This window comes from Hyaena hyaena, unplaced genomic scaffold (assembly GCF_003009895.1).
Source record: "Hyaena hyaena isolate Hyena2069 unplaced genomic scaffold, ASM300989v1 scaffold_172, whole genome shotgun sequence".
NCBI classification, from domain to species: domain Eukaryota; kingdom Metazoa; phylum Chordata; class Mammalia; order Carnivora; family Hyaenidae; genus Hyaena; species Hyaena hyaena.
The window spans coordinates 245,542-255,027 of record NW_024080804.1 but is presented as its reverse complement, the minus strand read 5'-3'; positions in this window follow the sequence as shown (position 1 = coordinate 255,027).

Genomic DNA, 9,486 nt, shown 5'->3' with positions numbered 1-9,486 from the left:
AGGCTATACGAAGTCATTGACAAGAACCGCAATATGCAGAATAATAAGGCCAGTCGGTCTTATGCCACGCAAGGTAACTATGAAGCCCAAAAGCATAGTGATAGTTGCAAGCAATCTTATGGTTTCAAACTTTTTCTTCAGTTGCTTCCTGGGTCCCATTAGAAAGCAGGTACTGGCTAATGCAATAATATTTCCAAGGGTATAAAACACTGCAAAAAGCTTTGTGCCACCGGGAAGCCGCAGTAATCCAGTTTCAAAGACAGAGAAGAAAATGCTGCACGTGAAGCATATGACAAACTACTTAGGGACCTGGCATCCAGTCCCGGCGCTGGCGGCCCCTGCTTGCTGTCTCCCCCCCTCCCCCCTACCACTGCGTCCTCCAGCTTTTTGTATTAGTATTGGTGGAATAGACACCGAAGATAGTTATTTGTCCTTGCCAAGTCAAGTTCCAAATGACCCTTCCCTCCTTTGTTTTTTCTTTTGGTAGGAATTACCTCCCTGAAGTTTGCTTATCAAAGAGATGATCCTGATAAGAGTTCTGGATAAGGTCCCAGCAGAACATTACATCACAAAGGCACAGGAAAAAAAAAAAGTTCCTACACATCTTTTCAGATAATAGGGGAGGTTTGGGGGTTGGTAAAAAGGATAGATGGACTTTGAAATGTTTCTAGAATTGCACCTGTTATCCGGTAAAGACTGGGTTTGTCAAGATAAAAAAAAAAAAAAAAGGACAGCTTTCTTTAATTCCTCAAAGAACTGTGTTGCCATCTAATGATATCAAGGACTAATATATTCACCTATGTTAGAGTGTTTTCTCTTCCCGCTGGATACATTGAGCTTCAGAGAGAAGGCCTTCTAAAAATTCCTATCAGGCTCTGTATATTAGCTTCCAATTTGACCAAATTCCTGATCATAGAGTTGTTAAATCCTTCCAGATTTCTTGTCACGTTTCAGTAGGCACAAGCAGTAAATATTTCTGGCAGTATTGCATAGTCATTAATTTTTACCTCAGTTTCCCTTTGGCTGTTTAAGGAAATAATGTAGCAGCTTATCAGAAAAATCCCTCAGAGTCCCATCAACTTTGGGAAGAGCCCTCCTTCCAGCATAGATAAAGAGAGATTGAAGCGGATGTTAAAGAATTTAACCTCAAAGGTTTTGAGAACAATCTTTTTGCCAGTGTCCCAGTTGATTACAGCTGAGATATTGATCCCTGGACCTGCATTTGATGATGGTCCCCTAGGAGGGTGCAATGCGGAAGGCCCAGGTGTTATTCTAAGTATCTGGCCGTGGAGCTGTTGTGGCCCTGTGAGAGGTGAGACGATTCATTTTCAGAAGGACCAAATAAAAGCTGTGCTGTCTAGTTAACAATAGGTTTACAACCTCTTGGAAATATGTACAAACCCCTCTCTCCCACAGTGGAGTCCCAAACCCTTAGAAACTGAAGTCTCTGCGCCACCTCAAGGAATGTGCATTTGTTCCAATCAAAGTACTTTTCGCCTTATGTGAGTATCGGTGACTTTCAGGTAAGGCTGTACCCTCTCTAGTACTCAGTCAGTGAGAAATCAGGGGAGGGACTTGCACACCAGGAAATAAATTGTCTGTTGTAACCGTCCCCAAGTGCCTGTCCATCAGACTCCTGCTCTTGCGAGAATATAGATTAAAACCTCGCTTTACTGTGCTCTGAGTCTGTGTCCCTCCTTTAGATGAGGAAACATGAGTCAGGCTGAAGGCAAACAAGCTAGCACCCCCAGGATGGGACATATGTGATATTCTTCGGACACTCCAAGGACAAAAAAAAAAAAAAAAAAAAGGTTAAACTGATTAGAGTCTCCACCAGTTTACCAGAAAAAGGCAATCCTATCAACAGCCAAAAGTCCAGGAACTTCCTAAGGCCTCAATATTAATGCCTTGCTAGAGAGAAAAACAATCTTAGCTTAACAATAGCTAGGCCACCAGTAAATCTTTAGCATATGAAAGTCTTCCGAAACCCCCTCTTGACTTTATCTTTCCAGACTCCATAAAATGGTCACCCCCACACTTGGAATGCAGTTCTTCCTGCCCATGGGTCCTATCCCCATGCTTTAATAAAATCACCTTTTTGCACCAATGAATTCTTTCTTGGCCATTGGCTCTAGACTACCCCACCATCACCCCAAAACTTCATCACTTTGATTGGGTCAGTGGGCTTATTCTCACACTGGTAAAGCAAATGTCTGGTGGACCATTGTTTACGATCTTGTTCCAAAGTCCTTTTCGTTTTTAGTTAACCTTTTAACAACACATGTACATTCAGTTTTTTTCACCCAGCATTCTAACAGCTTTTAAATGTTCTACTTATGACCGGGGCACCTGTGTGGCTCAGTTGGTTAAACCTCCGACTTTGGCTCAGGTCATGATCTCGTGGTTCATGAGATCTCATGGTTAATGAATTTGAGCCCTACGTCAGGCTCCATGCTGGCGGTATGGAGCCTGGAGCCTGCTTCAGATTCTGTGTCTCCCTCTATCTCTGCCCCTCTCCTGCTCATGCTGTCTCTCTCTGCTTCAAAAATGAATATTAATTTTGTTTTTAAATGGTCGGCTCATGACCACCAATTTTGTGCCTTTTTTGGCTTCTGAGATTCCCATTAGCAAAAACCTTTGCTCACTGGACCTAGCTTAAGCCAGACTCAGTCCAATCCCAGTCTAGTTCTGGTACCCATGTTGGACCCAGTCTACCTTCAGCTGGTAACCACCATGTTCTCTATGAGGAATCTGGGGACTGGGGAAAGAACTGAACCAGCAGACGTCAAAGACTGAGGACTGCAGACTGATTATTGGAAAAAAAAAAAGTGGGGTGCTACAGCTGCTACCAGCAGTTCCCAACGTGGAACCTCGAAATCTGGGGACAAAACCAAGGGCTGGGGTTTCTAACCAATTAGGGAATAATGGAAAGCAAATCAGGGAACTCAATGCAAATAGCAGAGCTGAGAACTTAGAGAACTTACCCTGAGCAACAGCGAGCAAGACAGAGAACTCACGGCGTTCCGGTACCATGCCTGTACTGCTCGCAGTTTCCAAATGCCATCCAAAGTTCGTTTTGGATTCGACTGCTGTCACCAATTTGTTCAAACCCAAACTCAGCTGCATAAATTTGAAGATCTAATGGCTTTATTCGGCAGTTCACGAACCTGGAACTATCTTATCTAGCGAGTAGAAGGGAGTTGTGAGCAGCTGTGCAAAATGGAAGACTTTTATAGGCAGAAACAGGATGAGGACAAGGAAGTTATTAGTAAAAGCAATGAAAGGATTGTTGCAGGTAAGGCCACCTTCCTTTGGGCCAGAGCAGGGGTCTCCTCTGCAGATGACCTCACTAGTGCTGATCAGGAAATTCCAGATTGACTGGTGAAAGGTCACATTCCTCCTGTTAAGTCTTGGCTTGCTGAAATGGGAACAAATGTTGTTTCTCTTCTCTTCTCTTCTTTTCTCTTTTCTTCTTTTCTTTTCTTTCTTTAAATACTCTCAATTACCTATGGACTTTAGTTAATAAGGTAGCAATATGAATTTGTTAATTGTAACAAATTAAAGAAATGTGATTAGGGAAGGTGTGAGAGAGGAAGAGGGTTATGGGAACTCTTTGTTCTATTTGCTCAATTTTCTGTAAGCCTAAAACTCCCCAAAAAGGATAAAAGCTATTAAAATAAAGAATTATTTCCTTTTCCATGTAGGAATCCCTTCCTGAACATTTCAATTAGGCTGCTATGAAATCATAAAGTTTTTGAGATAAGAGGTTCTTAAATTTTATCTTATGAAGTGAACGTTTCACTTCATACTTAAGGAAACCGAAGCCTAGAAAGGAGAGGCGACTTACCGGATTACACAGCTATTTAGTTTTAAAGCCAAAATATGATTTTTTTATTCAACATAAGCTTTTCCCTTTCTAGCAGAGTGCTCTTTGCTCCATACCACATTGCATTAGGTATCTGTTTTCTACCTTTGGAATTCTCATATGATTGGCTTTTCTTAAAATGGGATTGACTAGCTTAATCTTAGAATAATGAGTATTCCTTCTTAGGGATGAGGGCAAGCTGCTCCAAGACGGACCATTTTGGCATGAAGATTATTCTGAGCTGAAGGCAACTGAGATCTTACAGGCTCAAGAGAAATATTTGCCCCTCCTTTACCTACCTTTACTTACTCCAATCTAAATTGGAGGTCTTTCCCAGAATAAGGATTATTAGCAGAGATAAATTTTATCTGACTCACCCATATGTATCATAGGGCTAACAAAACATCTGCTTCTCTTCTTTTAAAAATTAAAAAAAAAATTTTTTTTCTATTAAGTAATCTCTATGCCTAACATGGGGGCTCAAACTCACGACCCTGAGATTAAAAGTCACATGCTCTACTGACTAAGCCAGCCAGGTGCCCCCATTTGCTTTTCTTCTTATTGTCCTGTGAAGTGCATCCCCTTTGTCCAAAGTCCTAGACCCCTGCCTCCTTATCCTTAGTTCGGGATGACATATACAGCTCACTTTGCCTGAGGTCCTTGGAATATCTGTGTCTGTGTGGACTCCATGTATGTATGCTCTTACATTTTCTTTTCTCCCGTAAACTGTCTCATGTCAATTTAATTCTGAGTCCACCTAGGACTTCTGAAAGCACAGGAATTCTTCCTCTGACATTTTTAAGAGAACTCCCCGCTTCTTGCTTCCCTTTTCCAGAGGCCGACAGTCTCCTTATAAAAGACAGGGCTGACAATCGGCCCCTTGCAGATTCAGGAGGCTATCTACCTATGTGACCAGGAGTGACATCCATGGGTAACGAAGAATCCTGGTTCCTTGACTGACTTGGCCAAAATGCAGAAATGTCCTGTGGATGAGGCCCAGCTGCTGTTATTTTAAGATGCTATGAGGCTGATAATCAGGCCAGTGGGAACATATGGAACGTGTCACACCCATTTTATTCTTTGGCCTAAACTGTTATCCTGTTAGACAGATGTGAAGCTAACAGAACAGACGCCTAAGAGACTAGATTTCTGAATCTCCGTACTGACTACCTCATTTACTCGAAATGACTTTACTGATTTAAGTAGAAATGGTCCCTGTCCTTAAGAAGATTACGATTTAAAATCATGTCCCTGTGATAGTTCCACATCTGTGCCTCATTTTTCTGATAGCTAAAACTAGAATGGTCTTCAAGGATGTGTCCAGTTCTAACAGCATAGAGTTTTGTTTCTTTTTTTTTTTAATAGTTTTTTTTAATGTTTATTTTTTCTTGAGAGAGACAGAGACAGAGTCTCAGTGGGGGAGGGGCAGAGAGAAAGGGAGATAGAATCTGAAGCAGGCTCTGAGCTGTCAGCAGAGAGCCCAGCTCGGGACTCGAACCCACAACCATGACATCATGACCTGAGCCAAAGCTGGATGCCCAACCGACTGAGCCACTCAGGCACCTCTAGAATGTTGTTTCTTTAGTACAACAGTTATATAGCAAACATATCAGTCTGTCTTATCTTTTACTCATCCTCACCATCCACACTCACAAGACCCTGGCATTCCTAACCGTTACGCATGACTCATGAATGTGTCTGAGCACATGATCTTGCATTCCCATTCTTTTAACTTAATTCTAGATAAAGTTCAAAGGCAAGAATGCACCCATAGGATTTAGTACACTAGTAGACTGAGTTCAACTGAAAATGCTTTTCAGTGAAAACATCAAATAAGGGTGATATCCTTATTCCTATTTTACAGAGGGGAAACTGAGCCCCTGAACTGTTAGCAAAACATGCTGAGTCACTATGTCCTAGAAATAATAACTAGCATTTAGTGAATGTTAATTTAAAAGAAAGGCACAGGGAGATTAAGCAACTTTGACAGTTCCCACAGCTGATCGGTAGAGGAGCTGGTATCAGCCAGCCATTCTAACTATGTAGGCCATATGCAATAAGTATTTCATCCTGACTTTTGCTACCTTACTTAGTCTAACTTAATATTATTTTAATCCTCATTCTAATGCTATGAATTAGGTACCAACAGTGGTATGCTGGTAAATATCTAACAACTAGTCTCAAAGGAAGCGTGTGGAATCCTGATTTGTAGTGTTTGACAATTTCCATGGTGTAAATAGTCCCACTAGAGCCAACTTAAAGCTTCCACTATGCCATCAGTGAGCTCAGAAATGGGAAGATAAGTTCAGTAACTCTCCACCATATGCTATTTTCATTGTACAGATATAATACATGTAAATATCTTCAAGAAATCGGTGACAGTAAAGTGTAGTAAAATATTAGGAAAGATACATTTTATGGCCTTTATTTATTGAAAAAAACCTTTTTTTGAGAGGTGGGGGCACAAGTGAGTGATGGGCAGTGAGAGAAAATCTCAGGAGGAAGAGAGAGAGAGAGAGAAAGAGAGAGAGAGAGAGAGAGAGAGAGAGAGAGAGAGATGGGGCTCACCCAAAGTGGGGCTCCTGTTTTACCTGAAGTGGCGCTCATGTTTTTACCCAAAGTGGAGCTTGAGCTCACCCCAAACGGGGCTTGTGCTCACCTGAAGTGGGGCTGGATCTCACCAGATGTGGGACTCGAGCTCAGCAACCGTGAGATCATGACCTGACCTTCATGAAGTCATGTCAAATGCTTAATGACTGAGCCACACAGGTGCCCTGTGGCCTTTATATTTAATAAAGTGTACTTAAGTATAAGTGAACAGAAGAGTAATGTCTACAACATGCTTCCCTTTTTGTATATAAAACTCTCTATCACAGATATGTGTATATGTGTTTATTCGATGAAAAAAATAGTGAATTATTAAAATGGGTACTTTAGAGACAAGGGGATCAAGGATGCCGAGAGACAGATTACCTCTTTCTTGTCACATCTCTGTATCCTTTGATATTTTACAGCCATAATATTGTGTTTTTATGATAAAAATAATTTAGAGATTTTTTTTTATGGGAAACTAGAGTTGGAAGGTAAGAATGACTTTTCCATTAAATGATTTTAGAGATGAGGGGAATTACAGTGATTGTAAAGGTTGAGAAATGTTCATTTTCTCATTTTAACATTTGTGTGTTTCTTTGTTCATTGCTTTCCTCAGTAGAACGAATGCGCCATGATGGCTTTTACGGAGTCATGGATCCAGCTTCCATGATGGCTCCCTTAAACCAGCCCAATGGCTTCCTAGCCATCTCTGTATCTTTTCTCCCGCTCTGCAGTAGTTTGCTAGGGCTGCCATAAGAAAAGACCACAAACCGGGTGGCTAAAAGCCATAGTTTTTCTCACACTTCTGGAGGCTAGAAGTCCAAGATCAAGGAGTTGGTCAGGTTAGTTCCTTCGGAAGCTGTAGGAGACGTTCTGTCCCATGCCTCTTCCCTAGTTCTTGGGGGCTTGCTGGCCATTCCTTGGTGTCCCCTGGCTGCAACACTTCACTGTCTGCTTCTGTCATCACATGGTCTTCTCCTTTCCTGTGTCTGTGTTCCTTCTTCTCCTCTTATAAGGACACCAGTTATTTTTAATGTTTATTTATTTATTTTTGAGAGAGAGAAAGGGAGAGAGGCAGAGAATCCCAAGCAGGTTTTGAGCTGTGAGCACGAACTTAAGGCTCATACTCATGAGCCATGAGATCATGACCTGAGCCGAAATCAAGAGTCAGACACTTAAAACCATAAAATACCTAGGAATAAATCTAACCAAAGAAATGAACAATCTATACACTGAAAACTATAGAAAGTTTATGAAAGACACTGAAGAAGACACATACAAAAAAGAGAAAAATATTACATGCTCCTGGATAGAAAGAACAAATATTGTTAAAATATCAGTACTACCCAAAGCAGTCTACACATTCAATGCAATCCCTATCGAAATAACACCAGCATTCTTCACAGAGCTAGAAAAAACCATCCTAAAACTTGTATGGAACCAGAAAAGACCTCTCGAGTAGCCAAAGAGATCTTGAAAAAGAAAACCAAAGCTGGAGGCATCACAATCCTGGACTTCAAGCTGTATTGCAAAGCTGTAATCATCAAGACAATATGGTCCTGGCACTAGAACAGACACTCAGACCAATGGAACAGAATAAAGAACCCAGAAATGGACCCACAAACATATGGCCAACTAATTTCTGACAAAGCAGGAAAGACTATCCAATGGAATAAAGACAGCTTCTTCAGCAAATGGTGCTGGGAAAACTGGACAGCAACATGGAGAAAAATGAACTTGGGTCACTTTCCTACATCATACACAAAAATAAACTCAAGATGGATGAAAGACCTAAATGTAAGACAGGAATCCATCAAAATCCTAGAGGAGAAAACAGGCAAAAACCTCTTGGACCTTGGCTGCAGCAACTTCTTACTCAACGTGTCTCCAGACATGGGAAAAAAGAGCAAAAATGAACTAATTGGGACCTCATCAAAATAAACAGCTTCTGCACACCTAAGGAAATAATCAGCAAAACAAAAACGCAACTGACGGAATGGGAGAAGATATTTGCAAATGACATATCAGATAAAAGGTTAATACCCAAAATCTATAAAGAATTTATCAAACACCAGGAAAAAACAAATAATCCAGTGAAGAAAGTGGCAGAAGACATGAATAGACACTTCTCCAAAGAAGACATTCAGACGGCAAACAGACACATGAAAAACTGCTCAACATCACTCATCATCAGGGAAATACAAATCAAAACCACAATAAGGTACCTCACACCTGTCAGAATGGCTAACATTAACAACTCAGGCAACAACAGACGTTGGCGAGGATGCAGAGAGAGAGGATCTCTTTTGCACTGTTAGTGGGAATGCAAACTGGGGCAGCCACTCTGGAAAACAGTATGGAGCTTCCTCAAAAAATTAAAAATAGAATTACCCTATGACCCAACAATTGCACTAGTAGGTATTTATCTAAGATATAGGTATACGGTTTTGAAGGGGCACAGGCACCCCAATGTTTAATAGCAGCACTATTGACAATAGCCAAAGTATGGAGAGAGCCCAAATGTTCATCAATAGATGAATGGATAAAGAAGATGTGGTATATATATACAATGGAATATTAGTAGACAATCAAAAAGAATGAAATCTTGCCATTTACAACTACATGGATGGAACTAGAGGGTATCATGCTAAGCGAAATTGGTCAGAGAAAGACAAATATATGACTTCACTCATATGAGGACTTTAAGATACAAAACAGATGAACATAAAGGAAGAGAAGCAAAAATAATACAGAAACAAGGAGGGGGACAAAACATAGAAGACTCTTAAATAGAGAAAACAAACAGAGGGTTGCTGGAGGGGTTGTGGGAGGGGGGATGGGCTAAATGGGTAAGGGGCATTAAGGAATCTACTCCCGAAATCATTGTTGCACTAGATGCTAACTAACTAGGATGTAAATTTAAAAATAAATTAATTAATTAATTAATTAAAAAAAAGAGTCAGAAACTTAATCAACTGAGCCACCCAGGCACCCCAGGACACCAGTTATTTTGGATTAAGAGCCCGCTC